The sequence below is a fragment of the Loxodonta africana genome, chromosome 6 (genome assembly GCF_030014295.1).
Source record: "Loxodonta africana isolate mLoxAfr1 chromosome 6, mLoxAfr1.hap2, whole genome shotgun sequence".
Classification (NCBI taxonomy): domain Eukaryota; kingdom Metazoa; phylum Chordata; class Mammalia; order Proboscidea; family Elephantidae; genus Loxodonta; species Loxodonta africana.
Genome location: NC_087347.1, coordinates 113,342,551 through 113,367,553, shown reverse-complemented (window position 1 = coordinate 113,367,553; position 25,003 = coordinate 113,342,551). Strand labels below are relative to the sequence as shown.

The window sequence follows — 25,003 nt, the reverse complement described above, 5'->3', positions numbered from 1 at the left end:
GTCAGACAACACGCAGTTCATGATGGGCAGCTCAGGCCGCATGGTGACTCAGTGGCCCATGGTTAAGTGTTCAGTCTCTACTAAGGTGCAGTAACAAGCTAAAAGTTATTTCTCAAAAGGAGAGTAGTTATTTGCAGAGGATGGCAGGGCTTTATTCCAAAGTCCTAAAGGTCTGCCCTGTGATTCACCAATAGAGACCTTCCAAAAACTCCTAACAGCATCTCTATCTGCCACTGACACTTCTAGCAAGGTTAGATCTCCTGGAACATATGGCTCAGGGGCAGAGGAGCTTGCATGACATTCTGAACCTGTTGTACAGTCTTCTCTTGTTCTGGGCCCCATTCAAAACTAGCAGCTTTCCGAGTCAATTGATAAATAGGCTGGAGTAGCACACCCGAATGAAGAATATGTTGCCTCCAAAATCCAAAGAGGCCCACAAGGCATTGTGCCTCCTTTTTAGTTGTGGAAGAGACCAGGTGCAATAACTTATCCTTCATTTTACAAGGAATATCTTGACATGTCCCACACCACTGGACTCCTAGAAATTTCGCTGAGGTGGAAGGTGCCTGAATTTTTATGGGATTATTTTCCCACCTTCTAGCACTCAAATGTTTTAACAATAAGTCCAGAGTCATTGACATTTCTTCCTTACTAGGTCCAAGCACCACAATGTCATCAATGTAATGGACCAGTGTGATATCTTGTGGAAAGGAAAGGGGTTCAAGGTCCCCAAGGACTAAATTATGATGTAGGGCTGGATGGAGAGTTGATGTGTCTCTGAGGTAGGCAGTGAGGGTGTATTGTTGGCTTGCCAGCTGACAGCAAACTACTTCCTGGTGTTCCTTCAAAACTGGGATCAAAAAAAAGGCATTGGCCTTATCAATAGCTGCACACCAGGTGTAAGAAGATGTATTAATTTGCTCAAGCAATGAAACAGCATCTGGAATAGCAGTTGCAATTGGAGTCACCACCTGGTTAAATTTATGATAACCCACTATAATTCTCCAAGATCTATTTGCTTTTTGCACAAGCCAAATAGGGAAGTTGAATGGGCATGTGGTGGGAATCACCATCCCTGCAACCTTCAAGCCCTTGATGGTGGCAGTAATCGCTGCAATTCCTCCAGGAATGCGGTATTGCTTTTGGTTTACTATTTTGCTAAGTAAGGGCAGTTCGACTGGCTTCCACTTGACTTTTTCTACCATAACAGGCCTTACTCCACTTGTCAGAGATCCAATGTGGGGTCCTGCCATTTGCTAAGTATATCTATTCCAATTATGCATTCTGGAACTGGGCAAATCACTATAGGATGGGTTTGGGACCCACTGGACCAATGTGAGACGAGCATGAGGTAAGACTTCATTAGTAACCTGACCTCCATATACCCCCACTCTGACTAGTGGGCCACAGTGATGTTTTGAGTCTCCTGGAATTTATGTCAGTTCAGAGCCAGTGTCCAGTAACACCCAAAATGTCTGATAATTCCCTTTTCCCTTTGGGGAAAGCTGAGAGAAATATTAACAGTATAAACTTTTGGCAGTGTAGTGCAAATGTTCCTCAAGGGAACCTGGCCTCCCCTTCATTCAAGGGATTGTGGGTCTGTAAACTGGCTCAAGTCTGGGAATTGATTGAACGGCTGTGACTCTGTTTTGGTGATTTGAGTTAGACTGCTGTTCACTTGACCTAAATTCTGTTTGCACAGATGAAGTAAATACTAAGTAGATTTCCCATCCATTTCACTCCTAGGCATACCGTGACTAAGTAGCCAATGCTGTAAGGTCGTACGAGTCAGATGATTCTGATTACTGCTTTGATTCTGCTGTCCATTACAGTAACCACGCCCACCTTGTATTTGTCGATCGAGTGCTGCCACTTGGCCTCTACCACCACAGGGTCCAATCAGCCCCATTGTAGTTAGGTATCTTAATTCAGCTATGCCAGTTCCTATTGTCAAATCCGACTTACATAAAATAGCAACAACAGTAGTCTTCAAGGATGCTGGGGCTCCCTTCACAAATTGTTCTCATCATTGTGGTGAAAGGTGTGTCCTCTGGGCACTCCATGTGTGGGTCTATGGGTCTGACCTGATAAATCCACTGTAACATGCCTATTTCCCTAAGCCTTTTGATGCTTTCTTTTTCAATATATCAAAGCAGATCTGGTACTTCACCTCAGTATAGCGTAGGCCGCTGTGTAATCTATGCTTCAGTGAACCAACCGAATAAACTATTAGATCATTCCCTAGCCTGCCAAACTGAAACATTGAATGAAGAATCTATGCTTAGTAGGCCCAAATCAATAAACTCAGACTGATCCATCTTTATGTTTTTTGTACCATAGTCCACACCCTTAATAGCCATTCCCACACATATTTCCCATGTTTCTATTTGTACATATTAGAAAATTCAAGCAGTTCTTTTGGAGTGTAGCGTATCTCCTCCTGGGTCACTCTTTTTATTTCACCTTTTGGGGCTCACTGGGACTTAAGCCTAGTTATAGGTCTAGATGCAAAATTGGGTGGGGGGGTGGGGCCTGGGAACATTTAGCACATTTAGCAATGTCTTGTAAGGCAGATAGTGCTCCAGGTGTTTTTCTAGGTAATAGCTCAAAGACTCTTCAAGCACAGCTGGGTTAACCTCATCAGATAGGGGTAAAAGTGTTAATGGTTTTTCTGGGGAGGTTGGCTTAGCAGACAAAGACAGAGTGGTCTCTTTGTATGGTAGTAAGAGCGCTGGTTCTGTGGGCAGGGGTTTCAATGGAATTTAGGTGCTCAGTGTCCTTTGGTTCCTGATTATCTTCCCACATGTCCCCATTCCAAGTTTCAGGATCCCATTTATTCCCAATTAACTGCAGACACCATTCGAGGCTGGAAATTAAAATGGAATTGTAATTCAGCCACTCTTAGGATAAGACTCTGGGTTTGGTTTTTGGCAATATCAGCTCTATTGCCACAAGAAATAAGGTTTTCTTTCAGGGCACAAGTGGCAATTTTGAGGTCTTTTTTGCACTGTTTGAGCCCTGAGCTCATCTCTTTGTTCTACCACTTTGTCTAGAGAGTAGGACCAACCAACCAGCTTTCCTATACTTCTCATTCTGACAAAATTGTAGAAAAGTATCAAACATGTGATCACTCAAAGCCTCGCCTCTCATCAATACTTGATCTATTGGTGGTGATATTTTGTGTATTAATATTTCCTCCTCATGCCATGGATTAGCAGTGCCCTCCTTACTACTGAAGGCAGAGTCATCAATGCCTTTAAGACTAGTCAGACTTGAGAACCAATTTAGAAAACTCATCCTTGTAATTTTATTTCTCTAGAACCACTCTTGGTACCAAATGTCTTAGGTTGGGTTCTCTAGAGAAGCAAAACCAGTGAAGCATATATATGTATGTATGTATGCACAGAGAGAGAGAGAGATCAAAGAAATGGCTCATACAGTTGTAGAGGCTGGCAAGTTCCATGTCTGTGGGTCAGGCATCAGGCTGGAGGCTTCTTCTGACTCATGTAGTGCATGGGCTGACACCCCCAAGATCAGCAGGTCAGAGAGCATGCTGCTGTCTCATGGGCTTCAGAGGCTGAAAAATACCAAGATTGGCAGGTAAAACAGGCTGCAGAGGCTGGCGAATCTCAAGATCAGCAGGCAATATGGCAGGCAGCTGGCTCAAGTGCTAAGAACTGGAGGTCAGATGATGAAGAACTGGATTCAGGATCCAGAGCAAGCAAGCGAGCTTTGCCAGAAAATCTGTCTCTCTCTCTCTCTCTAGGATGCAAGCCACACCCCCCTGAAAACTCCCTTTACAACTGATTGGCTTATCACGTCAGATTACATCATGGAGGATGTATACATTATTACATAACTTCCAAAATACATTATTACATAACTGCCAAATTGCATCATTACATAGCTGCCAAACCACTGAGAACATGGCCCAGCCAAGTTGACGCACGGCCTTAACCATCACAGTCAGATAACGAGATAGCGGGTAGATGACGAGTGGTGTATTATATGACAGACTAAAGTCACACTAGCTTGTGAGTGATTGTTAAATATTCAGGAATTTTGCCAGCTGTATTTCTTGAAATTAGCCACGGAGGTAGTATTTACACCATGGGAATCAGCAGATTTTATAAATGAAGGTTTTTTTTTTTTTTGGTTACTTGTCCTTTTTTCCACAGAGTCTGTTTATGAAGCATGTATCTTAAACAACATTGGTACTTACCAGTTTGTGAGCTTGGGAATGTCATTTAAACTCTCAGCTCTCACTATGCAAAACTTAGAAAACATAAAAAGTCCAGAAAAGAGGATGGAAATCATTGACAATTCTACCACTCAAAGACAACCATGATTAATGCTTGGATGTATTTCTCAGCATGTTTTTTTTTTTGGATTATTTAACGTTATTATTAAAAAAAATTTTTTTATTGTGCATTAGATGAAAGTTTACAGAGCAAATTAGTTTCCCATTCGGTAGTTTGTACGTAAGTGTTCTGTGACATTGGTTTCATTCCCCACAATGTATCAGCACTCTCCCCATTTCTGCCCTACCCTCCCTGTTTCTGTTCGTCCTGTTTTTAACCTGCTCCTGCCTTTTCATCTTTCCTTTTGGGCAAATGTTGCCTTTTGATTTCATATAATTAATTGTGTTAAGGAGCACATTCCTCTCAGGTGTTATTATTTATTTATGGGCCTGTCTATGGTTTGGCTTAACGGTCGTCCCCAGGAACAGCTTCAGTTCCAGTACAGAAGGGTGTTTTAGGGCCATAATTTCAGGGGTTCCTCCAGTCTCTGTCAGACCACTAAGTCTGATCTTTTGTGTCAATTTGATTTTTTGCTCTACGATTTTTCTCCCCCTCTGTCTGGGGCCCTCTGTTGTGATTCCAATCAGAGTGGTCGGTAGTGGTAGCCCAGCACCGTGTAGTTCTTCTGGTCTTGGGGTTGTATAGACTGTGGTTCATGTGGTCCATTAATCCTCTGGACTAATTGCTCCCTTGAGTCTTTGGTTTTCTTCATTCTCTGGACAGTGAGAGACCAATAGTTTTACCTTAGTTGGCCGCTCACAACCTCGTCCGATCCCAGACAATACTCACCAAAGTAAGATATGGATCTTTGTTTTTATGAATTATATTGTGCCAATTTTTTTTTTTTTTTTAATTGACGTAGATGTCTCTTGAGTCTATGGTCCTTCACCTTTAAGCCTAGAAACTTTGTCCTGTGAGGTGTTTGATTATGTCTAAAAAGTTGCCCTGACTGTGGCTCTTGTGTGCTGTATTGTCTATATTAATATACAAGCAGCACCTACAGTTCTGTGTGTAGCAATATACACCACCAGACCTATGTCTGCAGATGGGTGTGTTCCCTTATGCCCTCCCACACCTCTTGTCTTCTAGCTATGTATCCATTTGTAAATTATTGTTTGTTAATACTATTGTTGTAGGATTGTCTATGCTATAGTAATTACTGTCGTTGCCCTTTGTTCTTGCATTCCTCTAATGTCCTTCCTTGTCTTGTTCATGTGTTGCTGACTTCCCCCATATCATGTATTGCCTTTCCTTTCACTAATATTGACATGTACCTTTTATCTATTTGGTAATTTTCCCTCCCTTACCCTCCAATCTACAGTGACCATAGAACAATTTTTTTTTCCCCCTGTGTGTAAACCTTTTCTTGTTTCTTTATAATAGTGGTCTCATACAACATTTGTTCCCTTGTGATTGACTTATTTCACTCAGCATAATGTCCTCCAAATTTATCCATGTTGTGAGATGTTTTGCGGGTTTGTCATTATTCTTTATCATTACGTAGTGCTCCGCTGCGTGTATGTACCATAGTTCGTGAATCCATTCATCTGTTGATGGGCACTTAGTTTGTTTCCATCTTTTTGCTATTGTGAATAATGCTGCAGTGAGCATGGGTGTGCACATGTCTATTCTTGTCATGGCTCTTATTTCTTTAAGGTATATACTCAGGAGTGGGATTGCTAGGTCATATGGTATTTCTAGCTTTTTAAGGAAGTGCCATGCCATTTTCCATAGTGGTTGTGCCATTTTACATTCCCACCAGCAGTGTGTAAGAGTTCCAATCTCCCCAACATTTATAATTTTCTGGCAGTTCCAGTTATTTTGGGGTATATTTCTCAACCTCTATGTTATGCATTTCACTTATATATCTGAGATTATACATTTGTGCATCCTCCTTTTAAAAAAATCCTCCTCATATAAGTATTTCTTGTGTCATTAAAATTATTTGAAGATTTGTTTTTAATGGCTATGTAATAGCCCATCATTTGCATTAAATGATTGACCTGATCTGCATTATAAATAATGCTGCAGAATGTTCTTTTTCTGCATTTGTAGTTGTTTTCTTAGATTATAGTCTCAGAAGAGGAAGTACTAAATTGCTTTTTGAAGCTCAAATACAAGTTGTTTTCCAAAATGTTTGTACTAGTTTATATTCCTCCCAACAGAGATGGAACACTTCTTTTGATCTTATTCACTATGTGGACCAAATTAAGAGCTCTGTTTTAACTCAGAAACCAGCATTTTGGCATGTTTCGTTTGGATGCATAAGGATGTCTGTTTGTTGCCTGATAGCTTTAGACAGAGGTGACCAAATTTGGAGTGTCAAAAAAAAGTTTAGTATCAAGACAACTCCTGAAGCTTTACTGGTGGAGACTGCCCAACTTGAATAAAAACGATAGCCATATTCTTTTAAAATGCCAACCCTTTGTAATTTCATCACAATAAAATTTGAAACATAGGTAGAGTTGGGTATATGACCCTACTGAGTGAGGATGATGGTGACAGTTTATTGCAGGGCAGTGGTGGCTGAAGTAATTAACTCCCATGCTTTACTGACCTTTCACTGGGGACATGTGGTCTTCCTCTTCCATCCGAGGTGGTGATATGGTGGGCAGTGAGAAGCAGGAGTTTGTAAGGAGGATGCATCCAAGATTGTACCTTTCCTTTTATTAAAGAAAAATTTAAAACAACGGCAGCACCATTTTATTCTTATTATTTTTGTTCTTATTCTTCAAGTTTGATTCTTATTACAAAGGTGCACATGCTCAATGCAGGTAATTAAAAAAATATGTTGTTGTTAGTTACCGTTGAGTCAACTCTGACTCATGGCAATCCCATGGACAACAGAACGAGATGTTGCCAGGTCCTGTGCTATCTTCAGGACCATGTGCTTGAATCCATCGTTATGGCGTATTTTGAGTACCTTCCAACCTAGGGGGCTCATCTTCCAGCAATGCATCAGATAATATCCTGTTGTGATCCATAGGGTTTTTGTTGGCTAATTTTCACAAGCAGATCACCAGGCCTTTCTAGTGTGGCTTAGTTCGGCAGCTCCACTGAAACTTGTTCACCATGAGTGACCGTACTGGTATTTGAAATACTAGAGACATAGCTTCTAACGTGACAGCAACATGCAAGCCGTCAATGTTCATATGACAAACTGACAGACTAGTATTGTTAGAGATATAATATACAACATATATAATATATAAATATATAATTTAAAATAAATTATATAATTTTATAACTAGTGGTGTTATAAAAATACATAGACAATTTAAAGTAAGCATTACTTATTGATTATATTCTTCCAGTCTTTTTTTCTATGTGTAATTTTTATTTTTTGCCTATGAAACATTAAGCCTAAAAGGCAGGCTATACATGATGTTGTATACTCTCCTTTTTGGGTTCTCTATTTTACTTCCCTTAAGCAGAATAGACTGTAAATGACTCTCCATGTCATTTAATAACTCTGTAAACATCTTTTTAAATGTTTGCCCAGTATTCTATAAATGGATATACTATTTTTATTTAAGCCATCACTTTGGTTGGATTTTCTTTTTATCATGTGTTTTACATTAGTGTCGATAATACTTTTTGTCCACTGAACTCTGGGTTTTATAGCTAGCAGCCTTGTTTGGGAACAGTTCAGAAAGAAGCTGACTCAATCTTGGAAGGTCCCAGCTGACTGACTCCAAGATAGATTCTTGTGGCTGCCCTGTCCATTTCTTCTTCTTTCCTCTCTGATCATTCTCATGTCTTCCTCTCTCAGGACTATAAAAGAGGGAAGTTCAGAGCTCTCTGTCTTCCTCCACTCACTCTGTCTTACCCTCTGTCTTAGGACCCACGGAGCCTGAGGCTGAGATTCTCTCACTATACCACGCTGCCATCTCCACTCTCCTCTTTGTTTAAAGTAATAAGAGACACAGTTGAGAGTAAGATGGAACTATGAGGATTAGCATGAGGAATGTAGTCACTTGACTGACCCCTGCCAACCTCCAATTATCTATTGATTCTCAGAAAAAAAAAAAGGTAAACATTTATGGTTTTTTATGCTAGCTTCTTTAGTTGTTATCTCCATATTTCTACATAACACTCCTATGTTGCAAATAAAAAAAAAATTCATATTACATTTTATCTGTTGTTTTTTGTAGGGATAGATATAGAGAGTATTTTAGTCTCTTAATTTTTCCTAGTCTCCCTCCTTATATTCTACTGATAGAGTTATATCACAATTTTAGTGAGATCAATATTCAGTATTTACATCACTATGACTATATAACATTATTCACAGCTGAGCCAAATAGTGTACTACAGTTATGTTCCTTTTTTTTGTGAAACTTTTTGTTTTCCCTATAGTTAATAATTGCCTCACTTTTTAAAAATTTGCACCTGTTATTAATATATCCCTGAAGTCTCTATCAGAGTTTTAAAATGATTTTCAACACAGTTGAAACTATCATAATTTATCAGTCTTCCTAGCCCCCTTTTTGGGAGATATTTCTTCTAGACCGCTTTATCCCCGTTCTACTCAGCTCTCCTGGGATTTTCTCTTTGCGTGTGGTTCACTCAGAACTGGTACTGGTCCATTGTTTTCTAGCTTACAGTATTGCTGCCGAGAACTGAATTCCATCCTAAGTCTCATCCTTTGTCTGTAGCTGGTTTGTCTGGAAGCCTCCAGAATCTTCTTTTTATCCTTGATGACATGAAATTTCACGATGGTGACTTTTCCCCTGTTTATTCTTTTGTATCCTTAGCTGATCATTTTCAATCAGGAGGTTCAGGTCCTTCAATTCTGGGAAACTTGAATATTATATGTTTTTGATAATTTCCTCTCTTTTTTTCTGGAACTCCTGCTTGTTGGATATTGGATCTCTTTTTTTGATCTTCTAATTTTCTCTACCATTTTTCTTTCTTTTTTTTTGGATCTGGTTGCAGGGAGATTTTCTCAACTATACTTCAACTCTTCTGTGTAACTTTGGAGTCCTTGAGTGGTGCAAATGGTTAACGTGCTCAGCTACTAACCGAAAAGTTGGAGATTCGAATCCACCCAGAGATGCCTTGGAAGAAAGACCTGGCAATCTACTTCCAAAAAATCAGCCATTGAAAACCCTACGGAGTATAGTTCTGCTCACACGCAGGGCTTGCCATGATTTGGGATCAACTCGATGGCAACTTTTTTTTTCCCTTTGTAACTTAGATGCCCCTATCAAAGTGATGGCACTTTGGGCCTGGGCTGTGTCATGATTCTGTGTCTCTTCTGGAATGCCTGCCTGGCACAGTGCTTGACAGGATGGGAAGATAGAGAGAGCAAAGACTTTTTGACCCAGGTGATCTGGTTTTGAATCTCAGATGGACAACAAATTATTTACTTCTCTGTGCTTCAGTGTTCTTGCTCTGAGGTGAGAGCAGGTCCTGACATTGAGGGGCTTCTGGAAGGCCCAAGGAGCAGTCTATCAGACTTCTGGTGACAGAAGGACATGCCCCTCCCAGTCTCCCATCCTGCCCTCAACAGATTTCCAAGTAACGCATTTTAACCTTAAAACTATCCCATTTTGTTTACTTCTTATCGTACCCTGTGTCACAGTTAAATATTGTAATTCCATCTTGCTTACAAGGAAAATTTTGGTTATTTTAATTGTTTTTCAGCGATGAATTTAAATTGTCTACTGCCAGCAGCCTTCCACATCTGACCTCCCTAGACCACATTAAAGATAATAACAATGGCTAGCATTTACTATGTACCAGGCCCTGTTCTAAGTACCTCCTGTTGTTGTAGTCAGCTGCCTTTAAGTCCCCTGCCCCTGACTCATGGAGACCCCATGCACAATGGAAGAAATGCTGCCTGGGCCTGCTCCATCCCTGTGATCAGCTATGGATTGAACTGGACCGTTGTGATCCATAGGGTTTTCATTGGCTGATTTTCAGAAGTGATTGCCAGGCCTTTCTTCCTCATCCATCTTAATCTGGAAGCTCCACTGAAAGCTCTTCAGCTTCATAGCAACGTGCAAGCCTCCACTGACAGACGGGTGGTAGCCGTGCATGAGATGTATTGGCCGGATCACCCACATGGGAGGGGATGATTCTACCACTGAACCACATTGCTCCCGTGTTCTAAGTGCTTAACATATATTAATCCATTTAACCTTCAGAACAACCCAACGAGGTGGCAGTATTATTACTCTCATTTTACAGATGAGGAAATGGAGGCTCAGCAAGGCCAGGGTCACACAGCTAATAAATGTAGTTTTGGGGCTTAAACCCTGGCAGTCCAGAGCCTAAACTTTTAACCATTTCACTGTGTAGGGACTAGGTGCTTGGCCTTGGTTCCCAGCTATAATTCTAGCAGCCAAATATTTAATGAGGAGACTTTCCAATAAATCTGACCACGGAGCTACAGGACACAGGATAGTGCTAAGTGTTCCCGTTCTACTACTTCATTCACTTTCAATGTTTATTGAGCATCTTTGGTATTTCAGTGGGTGCTGGTGATACAGCGATGAGCAAAACCAACGTATAGACTCCCTCCCTACAAGGCTCAAAGGGTAGAGGAGACTGGTCAGTTGAGTGTAAGTCCCTGATTCTGCTTCTACTCCCCAACCCCCTTTAGTATTTACCATCTGCCCCTTTCATTTTGTCCCCATTAATTTTTATATTTCTTGAGTGCCAACCATAGGCCTGAATTTATGTACTTTATTACATTAACCAAAAAGCCCTGGTGGCACAATGGTTAAGTGCTTGGTTGCTAACCAGAAGGCTGGTGATTTGAACTCACCCAGTGGCTCTGCGGGAGAATGACCTAGTGATCTGCACCCATGAAGATTACAGCCAAGAAAACCCTATGGGGCAGTTCTACTCAGTCACATGGGGTCGACAGGAGTCAGAATCAACTCAACGGCACCGGACAGCAACAATTACATTAACCCAGCAAGATAGGTGTTACTGTCTCCCTTGTGCTCATCAAAATACGAGACACAGAATGCAGTAACTTGTCCAGGGTCTTAAAGTAAGAAGCAGGGGCGGGAGTGAACCTAGTTCTGTCTGAGCCCAGGGCTTGTGTTTTTTCTGTGATACTTCGTGGTCTCCCTGCATTTGTTATCTTTTCCTGTCTGTGTGTTGTTACTCCAGCCAGATTTTTAGTGTGAGAGGTACTCACATTGAATACATCTTCATCCCCTCCCTGCAGGGCCTAGCACAATGCCAGAAACATCCCAACGAGAGAAATCTGAGTTTGAACACCAACGTTCCTACTGTTAGCTCTGTGACAAGTTAACTAAGCTCTCTGAGTCTCGTTTTTCTCATGGGTAAAATGGGGACAGTACCCACCTAAGGGTTGAGTGAAATAAGATTGATAAAATGAAGCGCCACATCCAGTGCTGCTCTCAGCCAGTCAGTTCTCTGCTTTTCTGCAAGTACCCCACTTTCCCTGGCACATGCTGGGGCCTCAGCAAGTATTTGTTGATGGGACACAAAGGTGTAGTGCTGTGAAATTACAAATTGCATGCTGTTCTGAAATCTTCATGGAGCCATGTCCATATGTGGAGCCCTCACTTGAGGGAAGCAAGAGGTCCAGGGAGGGTCTCCCTACTGGGGAGTCTGCGCATCCCAGGACCCAGCTCTGAGGCTGTCTCAGGAGATGCCCCGACCTGCCAGGGAGGAGGCTCCTGGGGGCCACACACCCATTACAGCTGTCCACAAGAGCAGCCCCAACAGGCCTGGCCAGCAGCGGGGGCTCTCTTGTGTGAGCAGCCTCAACCACTAACATAAAATTTCTCCTCAGCGGCTGTGCTCAGCTCCCGACAGGCCTTGTTTAAACAGGCGGCTTGTAACAGCTGGGGCTGGCTCAGCAGAGCGTGTGGGCGCCTAGGGATGTTCTGAGTGCAGGTGCCTGTCTCTGAATGTGCAATCATGCAAATCTGATGACCTAGACTGACGTGAATCGAATGCTTGGTGCTCAGTTCCAATAAACACAACTGCCTATTGCCGGAGCAACCCGGACTGGCAGTCCTCGACTCATCAATTCAAATGAGCATTGCTGGTGATGGAGGAGAGATGTGAGGGATGAATCCCAATCAGAACTCTCTCCATTTCGGGCAGGCGGCATCTGGGAAAGCGGGCATCTTTTCTGGGATAATTCTCAGAGGAACCGGCCCTGAGACAGGAGGCGTTATCGCAGAGGGAGAGGGAGGGAATCTCGTGCTTGTCATAGAATCATGGAGATCACCTGATCCTCCCTCCTCTTTGTATGGAGAAGTTAAGTGAAAGTCAGAGAGGTTAAGGGAGTTGCCCAAGGGTACACAGCTCATCAGTGGGTTGGACCTCCTGACCCTCAGTCTGGGTCTACTTTCAGGCACTCCACCCACTAGTCCCTCTGTCCAGTTCAGTGCTTTGAGTCCCAGGCCATTACCACCAGTTGCCATCGAGTTAACCCTGACTCATAAGTAGTCCCATGAGTGTCAGAGTAGAACTGTGCCCCATAAAGTTTGCAAGGGGCTCATGTTTTGGAAGCAGATTGCCAGGCCTTTCTTTTGAGGCAGATCTGGGTTGACTTGAACCTTCAACTTTTTGTTTTTAGCTGAGCGCATTAACCATTTACACCACCCAGGAACTCAGGTGAACGAACACCTACCAACAGCTCTCTCCCCAAAGCCACTGAGGGAGACCAGTGATACAAACCTGATGTCAGGTAAAGGACTGAAAGCATTGCTTGAAGAAAAGGGAAAGCCGGGGGGCAGGCTTGCAGTGTAGATGTCTGGACATTGTCTTGGGGACAGAGCGGTTCTTAGGCCACAAGACTTGTCAGCCTCACTTCTGACTCCCTGCTCCCATACATGCAAAAGCAGCCTTCAGATCAGCTTTTAAGTATAAAAGGCCTGCTGCATAAAGTAAGACTCCTAGGTTGTAAGTAATAGAAAGGAACTCTAGCTGATAAAAGGGCAACCCCAAGGGCATCCTCTCCCCATCAGTAGGGGAGAGGTCCACCTGGTCAACCACAAATGCCCTATGGCTCAGAGACCCTGTTACAAAGACCTTCAACAACTCTCCACTCTCCACTCTCCACTGCCCCTCACTGTTCTGCCTTGGTCTCCAAAGTCCATGTAAATGCCATAGAAATGAATCTCATTCACCTTCTAACTTGCAGAAAGTGCCAAGATCACATTATCCTAATGCCACAGAGGTCAGTGGAAGGGGAGCAAAAGGGATGGTATGAACTTTCTAGCTCTGAATCATGAATTCAGGAAGGTTCCTTCAGTGAGGTCTGTCTTAGGCTGGATTCTCTAGAGAGGCAAAACCAGTATTTGAAGCAGGTGTAAAAAGCCACACCAAACCCATCTTTTTTATGAAACACAAGGTCAATAGAACAATAATCAAGGGCTGGTGCAATCCTAGCTATTCTCCTCATTGACTCTTGCTGCTGTTGAGTCAGCTCTGACTCATGGAGACCCCATGTACAACAGACCGAAAAGTTGCCCAGTCCCATGCCATCTTCACAATCATTGTATATTTTGAGTGCTTTCTAACCCTGGTGGCACAATTGTTAAGCATTCGACTGCTAACAGAAAGCTCGGTGGTTTGAAATCAGCTGCGGTCTGCAGGAGAAAGATGTGGCAGTCTGCCTCTGTAAAGATAACAGCCTTGGAAACCCTATGGGGCAGTTCTACTAGGTCCGATATATTTGCTAAGAGTAGGAATTCAATTTGATGGCAATGGGTTTTTTTGACTTCTAACCTAAGGGCTCATCTTCTAGCATGATATCGGAAAACATTCTGTTGTAAGCCACAGGGTTTTCATAGGCTAATTTTTGAAAGTAAATTGCCAGGCCTTTCTTCCTAGTCTGTCTTGGTCTAGAAGCTCCACTGAAACCTGTTCATCATGGGTGACCCTGCTGGAATTTGAAGTACCTGTGGCATAGCTTTCAGCATGATAGCAACACACAAGCCACCATAGTATGACAAACTGACAGATGGGTGGTGGGTTGAGCAGACACACATGGGCAATTGAGGCTCTGTAAGAATTAACACCTCATTTTAAAGCTCAAAGGCCAGAAAGAATAGATGGAGGTGGACATGCATTTTTACTCTTAACCCACTGTGGCCCAAATATGTTACAATTCCAGTCCTAAGTGGAAGCTGACTTGCAGTCTCTAATTCTCAATTCTGGGGAGAGGGAACGTGATTGGCTTTCTGTGGGTCAAGTGCCTATCCTTGGCCCAGTCGACCTAGGGGCAGTGTCACAAGCATGACCACCAGAAGCCCACCGTGTGATGGCTGGGAACTGCTGTCAAGAGAAAAGGGGTTTATAGTGAGCTGAACAGACACCTAAGAGATATCTACTTCCATTGCCTGGTTAAACATTCTGGTCAAACAGCCTTTCTATCATCAGATAGTTTATTTGAGTTTGGGGACTATTAGGCTATTTTTCTGAGGCCAAGACAAAACTAGTTGCTGTCCAGTTGTTTCCAATTCATTGCAATCCCGTTGTGTGTCAGAGTAGAACTGTCCTCTATAGGATTTTCAATGGCTGGTTTTTGGGAACCTCCGACCTTTCGGGTAGCACCCAAGTGCATTAGCCATTTACACCAACCAAGAACTCCAAGACCAGATCACCATGTATTAAACAAGACCCTTAAGTCTGAGGTTCCAGGGTGTGATCCAGGCTCCTTGGAATGGAGAGAGAGAGCAGTGTGCCCTTGAAATGATCTCCTGACAACTTAGACTTGTTGACTTTTGGTCTAATGTCTTAGTTTTACAGATGAGGAAATTAAGTGAAGGGGCATGACATGTTCAAAGTGAGCCCAATCCCAATAGGCACTGTGGGGTGACTGGAAAAACCACCTTGCTGAATCCTTTACCAACCATTGGCATGCTATGGAAATGCTGACTGGATAAATATTGAAGCTCTGTGGCAAGATTTGTGGCCCATGGAGGCCTTCCTGTAACAATGCTTAAGGATGTTTTAATGACCTGCCTACTGGGCATTTCTGCAGCATTCATTTTAGAGAAGGCCAAGGTGCTCAGATATAATTCTGAAACTAATTTCTCCCTGGAGTTTCATGCCCTGGCAGCGAGAAAGAGTCAATGAGGAGAATGGCTAGGATTGCACCAGCCCTTGATTCTTGTTCTGTTGACTTTGTGCTTCAGAAAAAAGATGGGTTTGGTGTGGCTTTTTACACCTGCTTCAAAATACTGTTACGGAAGGGACAGAAGAAGGTGATGAGTGAAGCCTACCATAGCCCAGTGCCTCCGCCTGCAAAATATCTTTCTTTTGTTCTCACGCCCTTGACTCTGAGATCAGAGCTGCTGCTGAGATCCATTGGAGCACAGGATGGAGCTAGGGGTGGAGGTAGGAGTCGGAGGATGCGAAGAGAGGGCATTGTCACAGCCTCTTTGAGCTATCTGTATCCTAGATCATGAGGAAAATGAAGGATTAGGGAGAAGATGAAAGTCAAGCCAAGGAAGCCAGGTGAAGGAAGTAGTTATTAAACAAGCAGTGGGATTCATGGGAAGCAAATCCAATGTTTTGTCCATGCTCAAGGAACATGTAATGAAAGCAAATAAGATCTAGTGGGGTAGGGATGATTAACAGCGTCTTATCATACATCAGGAAGTGACTTTGTTCAGGAAGAGTTGAGGGCCAGAAGGGGAAATTGAACTTAATTCTTATCTCCTTGCAAAGTTTTAGTTGCTTAACTTCTCAGCACACACCTGTAAAACCAGAAAGAAAGAGAGGCTTGAGCTTCAATATGTTGTTTGCAAAGTAACTTGAGATACGAATGACTTGACTGTGTGGCTCAGCTTTATTGAAGGCTCAGTTCTTTCTACTCAGTTATAGTAATGAGTAGATGTCCCCAGTGGTACTGGTGACTCTGGTTTAAAATCACCATTTGATGAAATGAATGTATGGCTTCTCTCCATCTACTCAGTCCAGTGATTTGATGGCTTCCCAGGACCCAGGTGAAGTTTTATCCCCACCATAAAACTTACAACAAACCCTCCCTCCTTGGAGCCCTTAAACCAGTTGCCAGCAAGTAAATTCCCACCTGTGGTGACCCTTGTGTTTTGGAGTAGAAGTGTGCTCCATGCGGTTTCCAAAGGCTGTGAACTTTTGGAATAGATCGCAGGACTTTCCTCTGAGGTGCCTCTGACTGAAGGCAAACTACCAAGCTTTCAGTAGCTGAGCACTTAACCATTTTAGTGGTTTATTTGTACTTCTCATCTTTGTACTTCATCAGTAAGTGCTTCAAGTCCTCTTCATTTTCAACAAGTGAGTTTGTGTCATCTGCATAACACAAGTTGTTTCTCCAACCCTGATGCCCTGTTCTTCTTATAGTCCAGTTTCTCAAATTATTTGCTCAGCATACAGATTGAATAAATATGGTGAAAGGCTACAACCCTGACACACACCTTTCCTGACTTTAAACCTCTTGTTCTGTCTGGGCAACTGCCTCTTGATCTACGTACAGGTTCCTCATGAGCACACTTAAGTGCTCTGGAATTCCTGTTCTTCACAATGTTATCCATAATTTGTCATGATCCACACAGTCGAATGCCTTTGCATAGTTAATAAAACACAGGTAAACATCCTTCTGGTATTTTCTGCTTTCAGGCAGGATCCATCTGATATCAGCAATGACATCCCTGGTTCCACGTCCTCTTGTGCATCTGGTCTGAATTTCTGGCAGTTTCCTGATGATGTACAGCTGCAGCTGCTTTTGAATGATCTTTAGCAAAATTTTTCTTGTGTGTGATATTAATGATATTCTTTGATAATTTCCGCATTCGGTTGGATCACCTTTCTTTGGAATAGGCATAAATATGGATCTCTTCCAGTTGGTTGGCCAGGTAACTGTCTTCTGTATTTCTTGGCGTAGACAAGTGAGCACTTCCAGCGCTGCCTCCATTTGTTGAAACATCTCAATTGATACACTGTCAATTCCTGGAGCCTTGTTTTTCAGCAATGCCTTCAGTGCAGCTTGGACTTCTTCCTTCAGTACCATCAGTTCCTGATCATATGCTACCTACTGAAATGGTTGAACATCAACCAGTTCTTTTTGGTATCGTGACTGTGTATTCCTTCCATCTTCTTCTGATGCTTCCTGCATCGTGTAATATTTTCCCCATAGAATCCTTCACTATTGCAACCTGAGGCTTGCATTTTTTTTTCAGTTCTTTCAACTTGAGAAATGCCGAGCATGTTCTTCCCCTTTGGTTTTCTATCTCCAGCTGTTTGCACATATTATTATTGTCAAATACCACAGCCTTCAGTCTGGATTACACCTCAACATAAAAAAATAAATAAAGAAAGAAAACAAAAATCCTCACAGCTGGACCAATAAGCAACATCATGATAAATGGAGAAAAGATTGAAGTTGTCAAGGATTTCATTTTGCTTGAATCCACAATCAACACCCATGGAAGCAGCAATCAAGAAATCAAAAGACTCATTGTTATTGGGCAAATCTGCTGAAAAGGACCTTTTTAAAGTGTTGAAAAGCAAAGATGTCACCTTGAGGACTAAGGTGCGCCTGACCCAAGCCATGGTATTTTCAATTGCAATATATGCATGTGAAAGCTGGGCAATGAATAAGGAAGACCTAAGAAGACTTGACACCTTTGAATTGTGGTGTTGTTGAAGAATACTGAATATACCATGGACTGCCAAAAGAATGAACAAATCTGTCTTGGAAGAAGTACAACCAGAATGCTCCTTAGAAGCAAAGATGGTGAGACTGCGTCTTACATACTTTGGATATGTTGTTAGGAGGGATCAGTCCCTGAAGAAGGACATCAAGCTTGGTAAAGTACAGGGTCAGTGGAAAAGAAGAAGACCTTCAGTGAGATAGATTGACACAGCGGTTGCAACAAAGGGCTCAAGCATAACAACAAATGTGAGGATGGCGCGGGGCCCGGCAGAGTTTCATTCTGTGTTACATAGGGTCGCTATGGGCCAGAACCAACCTGGCACTAAACAACAACAACATCTTTGTACTGTATTATATATTCTTTTGTATTGCTATTGTATTGTACTGTGGTGGGATTTAAATTTTCAGCCTGCTTTAATTTGAGGACTTACAGCAGAGAATAATAACTGTGCCTTCCTGACTTTGAGTAGGAAGACATATCCCAGTCCCACTTTCAGAAGATATGTGGCCACTTAGCTAGAATCTACATTTCTCAGCCTCCCTTGCAGCTAGGTGTGCCTGACAATGGGATATGACTAGAAGCCCTGTGTACAACTTCCAGAATCATGCTTAAAAGGAATTTGCCTGCCCTCCATTTTCTTCCTCTTCCCTTCCTGACTGGCTAGAATAAAGACCAGCACATGCACATGGGGATAGTGGAAGAAGACAAGGAATTGAGTCCTGCGATGGCCTTGTAGAATAGAATTGCTGACCTGCTCTGGACTACCCATCCCTCTCTTGATAGTAAGAGAGAACTAAACTTTGTCTTGTTTTAACGTCCGTGTTTTTGGTCTTGTAGCAGGTTGTACTATAATTTTATATCCAAACCAATAAAGAAGCTTTGCTTTTTGTCCCTTTCCTTGCTGAAATTCAAATGTTTTCCCAATGTCTTGGCAGGGTGTAAGGTTATGTCCTTCCTGCTCCTCAGGAAAGGGGGCCAAGGTGGGCTGAGTTTTCCTTTATTTGAGCTCTGGGTCTGATGGGTCATTATGGTTTATTGTGAAGGAACAAGAGGAGAAGAGAATTTGAGGAGGAGGTAGAGGGAAGGAAGTGCCTCTGGGGGAAGAAAGGTTTCATCAATGCTAAAAAGGATATGGGATGGGCAGAGAAGGAGAGGGAACCATAGTGTGGCCCCAGGAGCTGGGACCGAACCTTGGAATTTACCTAAGGAGAGCAAGGGTCTACGGTATGGGAAGAGTTTTGAGAGAAGTTGGCAAAAGACTAACAAGAGAAGTATTGATCAAGCACTGTATAGAAACTGAGTCATGGCACAGACGTGGCCCAGCCTTCACTTGAGATGAGCCAGTTACCTGCCAGCTGAGTTTTCTATAGGTATTTGGTGAGGACTTCCTTTCATCAGCATTTGGTACCTTGGCCTGTAACTGTCTGACCAGAGTGACATCCATCCCTGCTCTAAGACTTTGCTAGTTCCCACTGATTATCCTGAGTAGCCGTTCTCTGCCTCTTCTGTTCCAGGATACTGCTGACTCAAGAAAAGGCCAGTGGTAGTAGAAGTTCCCCCAGATCTGAATTTGGGCATAGAGCTGCCTGATTTAGGAAAACAAAAAAATACAGAATGCCCAATTAAATTTGGATTCCAGATAAACAATGCATTTTTTTTTTTAGTATAAGTATGTAGTATGCAATAATGTGTGTTTTTTATTTGGCAACCTTACTTGGGTGGTAGGGGAGTGATAGAGATCTCTTGAGCTAGGCCAGTGTTAATGACACCCTTGTACATTACTCTTTCGTGAGTATAGATGGCACAACGCTAAAGAAAGAATATTGACTTCCAGTGCCACCCATGGCATGAGAATAAAGTAAAGGTCCCCATGTCTTTTCTCCTGAACTCGACTGTAGGCTTCTTGGGGACAGGAACTATGTATGCCACATTTGAGTATCCCATTCAGCACAAGCACAGGGCTAAACACTTAGCTGGCATTCAGTAAAGTCTTGCTGCTGAGTTGAATGGGAAAGTCATGTGCTGAACTAGAAGGAGCAATGGACCAGGTGCTGCTCTTGACTTTACCTTTGATGTTAGGTGTACTCTTGAGCAAGATTCTGTATGTACCTGGGCCCCAGTTCCTTTACAGAATTGGATTAGAATTTATGGTTTCCAATTTGAGCCCCTAAGGAAAGTGAGAGAGAGAAGAAGAAAGAGTATCCAAATAGATAAGACCCCAGATTTCTGTTGCCTTCTTGAAGCAGATCACCAGTGGCAGCTTGGTATGACACACACTCATCTCTTTCTTAACAGTCAGTCAGTTAATGTGACTCTGAACCCTCATTGAATGATTTTGGGGAAGCCCCTTTTGCTGTGGTTCTTCTCCCAGTCTGTTCTCGGGGACCTCCACTATTACTTACCCTGTCCCTTCGTCAGCCTGGCTAATATGGTCAGAATGTATGGTCAGTTTGCTCAAGGGCCTGCTCTCCACTGTCACCTGGGCTGTTCTGATGCCACTTCTGAAACCCGAGCAGTTGGCTCAGCTGGGGGCTCTTGTACTCACTGCCACCCTGCTACCCTGGTCCTACATCCTCAGGGTACCAAGTCAGAAGAATCAGTCCCTGCCCACTTTGCTCCAAGCCCAGTCACACCTCTCTGTCTCCTCTTTGAAGTCTAACTAAGGGTGGACTCCATGACCCAGACATTTCCCAAAGTTCCAGGTATTTGCTCCCAAACAATCCCACTGGAGATAGGGAATGGGAAGAAGTAACAGTTCGGTGTGAATTTCTCTCTAGAAAAAGTCATATTTTTTCTGTTTTCATGTTCACAGTCTGGCTTGGGGTACTCCCAATGCACAGATCACCTGATATCTCTTTTAGTATTACGTACATGTAAATATACGGAGCTTTACAGTTTCCCTTGATGTAACTGAAGGCCCGTGACCTTCCAAAATAAAGGGAGTGGACTCCAAAGGAAAGGACAGCTTTTACTTCTAGGACACCAAAATTATAGGTCACCCCCAAAATAGCAACGTCTACTGGGGGAAAAAAAAAATCTCCTTACAAGGCACTCTATAACATACTCAGTGTCCTTCTGCGTTAGGTTTCTTTAGAACAAAGTTTTTTGAGCTTGAAAGACGTAAGAGGCATAAAATCCAGTAGAGGAGTACAGAGCGCATTGTATGGTTTCAGAAGCCAGCCCCCAGTGAAATGATGAGTGGAAGACTAGGGAGGGCTTGGGGAATCAGAATGGAGACAGTGGTGGTTCGGAGGTAGAATTCTCACCTTCCATGTAGGAGATGGAGGTTTGATTCCTGGCCAGTGCACGTCATGAGCAGCTATAACCTGTCTTTCAGTGGAGGCTTGGGTGTTGCTATAATGCCGAACAGGTTTCAGCAGAGCTTCTAGACTCAGATGGACTAAGAAGAAAGGCCTGGTAAATCTACTTCTGAAAATTAGCCAAGGAAAGCCAGATGGATCACAAAGGTCTGAGCCTCAACTGATCATGGGGATGGTGCAGGACCGAGCCGTGTTTTGTTCCCTTGTGCGTGGGGCCTCCATGAGTCAGGGCCCGACGCCACAGCAGCTAACAAAACAAAAAATGGGGCATCAGAAACTTCTTTGGAGGAGATAGAATTTGAGCCTTGAAGGTTGACTTTGCCTGAAAAAAACAGAAGGGAGAGCATACAAGTACAGAGTCATGACAAGTGAAGACTAGGAGGTGAGAGTGAACACGTGTTTGTAGGAAGGGGAGGAGACCCAGAGAGCAGCACCCAGGATGCTTGCTCCCTTTCACTAACAGGGATGGAAGGAGGGTTCATCTAACATGGTGACTCTGATCAGCTAGTAGTGGCTCCTGGGGTACTGTGCTGAGACCAGTGTTAAGTCCACAGTGCTTAGCAGGGAAGAGTGCTATCATTGATTAGTTATGTACAGGAAGGGAGAGGAATGATATGTGTTCCAAGAGTAAGCTAGTTTTGCTGTATAAACTGTCTGATGCATGTTCCAAAGAACTTCTATTTTGGGGAGAACTTCCTTCCTTTCTCTTCTCTTGAAATAAAGTCAATAAATGCTGAGACGAAGTCTGTGACTTTGAACAAAATCTTATTGCATGTCTGCTAAGGACTCAGCCCTAACTGTATCAACTCCCCTCTATTGCTTCTCAAGCTGTTCGAAGAAGCTAGGGTCCTTGTCCCTGCTGCCTGGTTGTAGGAGAGTGCAGTGTTCTCAAGGGGGCACAAATAACTTTGGTTCATGAGAAGACCATGAAGGCAATGAAGGGGGAAGAGGTCTGGAGGAATTCTACCCATGGACACTTAGTAATATTCATGTGAGTACATTATTACATAATGTGTGATACTGGTCTGGTGTTGCTGCATGTACCCAAGTCTTATCTTGCTATCAGTGTTGTAAGTCTCCTAACGTCAGGGCCTGTACTTCCTCTGATCTTAGGGAGTTGGACAGATGGGAACTGGGTCTGTACTGTTTGTATCCCCACAGTGCATTGCATATAGGGGACTCTGTGTCCTTCACAGTGTTAGGTGCTATGACTGTTGAGATGTTTTGAGAGCCTTGCAAATGGCTTGCCTGCTTTAAAGAAAAAAATTGAAAGAGGGAGTGGAAGAGGAAGATTATAAAATTGAGCTGTGGAAATTGAGTCAGAGAAATTGGCAGAATCTAACAATGTGCCATTCACACCACCTCCTTTCTGGGCTTTTCCTTAGGGCCTGAGCCTCCACTCAATTCACAGGTGCTCCCTTGAGGGTGGAGGAGGGTTGTGTGTGGACAAAGGGAGGAATGAGTGGATGTGGGCGCCTTCGTAAATATTTTCCCCAGATCCTGCAGAATCGTATTTTTCTGTTTGCAGTGAAGTTGTCCAAGTGGTATTTTCAAAGGATGGAGCTCTGCAAAATGAGAGCCTGGAGGGGCACTTTTCAGGAGGTAGGCTCTGATCTTTGATCCATTTTAAAAACTGCCCGCTGGTAGGAAGATTTCATCATTGCAGCCACAAAGTCACCTGGCGCATTGAGAAAGTGGCAGAGGAGCCGGAATCATGGCATTGATGATGAAGTAATGTGGCCTGAGGGTGGAAGGAGCAGGGGAGTGCTGTGGGACAGCTTGGGTCACAGGGAGCAAACTAATTAGATTTCTAGAATATGGAATGGAAAGCCAGGTTAACCCAAGTGCAAATGCTTTTTGTAAAATTGGAAAATATTTTTTAAGAGTTCGTAATACCTTAAAATGAGATGGGAAGTGACATCTATAGAATATTTATGGATATCATTATGTGGGACTTTGACTTTGTCTGCAGCTTCTTAAACAATCAATATTTAAATCTTTCATGAAAGAGCATTATAGCAAACAAGATTAGGAAAACTCTCTTTACTTTCAGATTTTGCATTATAGCTGCTTAGTCAGGAGGGTTGAGAGACGGCTAGGGGCTTAAGGAGGTCACCCAGCCATCAGAATTTAGAGCTTAAAGGGAGCGCAAGGGGATGAGCTAATTCCCACCCTCTTAGGGTTTTTTTTTTTTTTGTTGTTGTTATAAATGAGGACACTGAGAGTGAAACAGCTAAATGGCTTGTTTAATACTTGAGTTAGTGGCTGGACTAGGCTCAGGACTCTGGGTTTGGCTTCTGGGTCTGAGGTGCTGTCCACTCCACCACCCCAACCTCTTGGTGGACAGGAGCTCAGCTGGCTGTGGTCCCTGTGAAGCCAGGAAAGAAGACCTCGTCTCTCTCCGCTCTGAAATGTAATCCCTAGAGCCTCCAGTTCCCACGCTGTCTCTACAACGAGTACCACATTAGGGAACTTCTCGCCTTGAAGAAGAGTTGTGCAGAGTGGTTCCCAGAGACCTTTCCTCCTGCAGCAGCCCTTCAGAGAGCAGGGTAGCTGCCAGTGCAGACTAACTGCAAGGAAGTAGCTCTGGCCCTTGCAAAAGATGGCGAGTTGGAGATGGGAGGGATTGCAAGGTTTGAGGCTCATAGGAGGACTTATTTCTGAGAGGCTATTAGATGATTGTTATTGTTGTTAGCTGCTGTCAAGTCAGCCCCTGACTTATGGTAACTCCAGGCACAAACAGGATCAGACCGTTGTTATCCATAGGGTTTTTTCATTGGCAGATTTTTGGAAGTGGATCTCTAGGCCTTTCTTACTAGTTCATCTTAGTGTGGAAGCTCCCCTGAAAACTGTTCGGCATCATAGCAACACGCCAGCCTCCGTTGACAGATGCGTAATGGCATATGAGGTGCATTGGCCAGGGATCAAACCCGGGTCTTCTGCATGGAAGGTGAGAGTTCTGCCACTGAACACAAACACTACAGACTGCCATTAATGACTCCACACTGAGGCTTCTATTCATCTTCCCAGCACCATCTCCCACCATCTTTCACATCTCCATGTACTTAGCTCCTGCCAGATTGGTCTGCTGGCTGTTCTGACTGAAGGCTCAGCCCCAAACCCAGCCTACAGAAGTGTTCCCAGAGATAGATTGTTGAAAACAAATTCCAGCCTCCATACCCCCAGAGCTTTGTTTGCTCTGGATATATGTGTGTGTATGCTTGCATGCGTGCAGGTGGGTGGGTCCATTCTTCTCTCTGCCACAGGGTGGGCCTATAGCTATCCCCTGGAGAAGGGAAAGTCTATGACTGCTCTGAGCTTTGAGTTCAGCTGCAGATTATCTGAAAACCCAAATAACAATGGCTTAAACAGAATAAGCCTTCATTTTTCTCATGTAAGGGGAAATCCTTAGGTATCTTGTTGCTGATTTAATTTGGTAGCTTGGGGATTTGAAACTAAGACCTCTGTGATTCTCTTGGCACTTCCCTCATGGCTGCAAAGACCTGCCATACCTCCAGCCACCATGTCTGCATTTCAAGGAGGATGAGGAAAGGTTGAAGGGGGAAAGGATACATGCCAGCTAAGAATGCCCCCTCCTGATCATTGGGAATTTTCTTTGAAGCCCTACCTAAAAGCTTCCACATGTATTTTAAAAGCTAGAACTTTCATGTCTACAAAAGCCCTTCAATCTATAGCTTTTCACTTAATCTTCACAGTCACCTAGGTGGTCTTCATTAAA

At 43.2% G+C, this 25,003-nt stretch overlaps 1 long non-coding RNA gene across 1 annotated transcript; it reads left to right on the top strand.

Moving 5' to 3' along the window:
* The first annotated feature begins 2,527 nt into the window (after positions 1–2,527).
* Positions 2,528–10,402, top strand: LOC135231555 (uncharacterized). The gene is made up of 2 exons (XR_010322337.1): positions 2,528–8,333; positions 9,689–10,402. It is a non-coding gene; the product is annotated as an uncharacterized LOC135231555 (long non-coding RNA).
* The last annotated feature ends 14,601 nt before the right edge of the window (positions 10,403–25,003 follow it).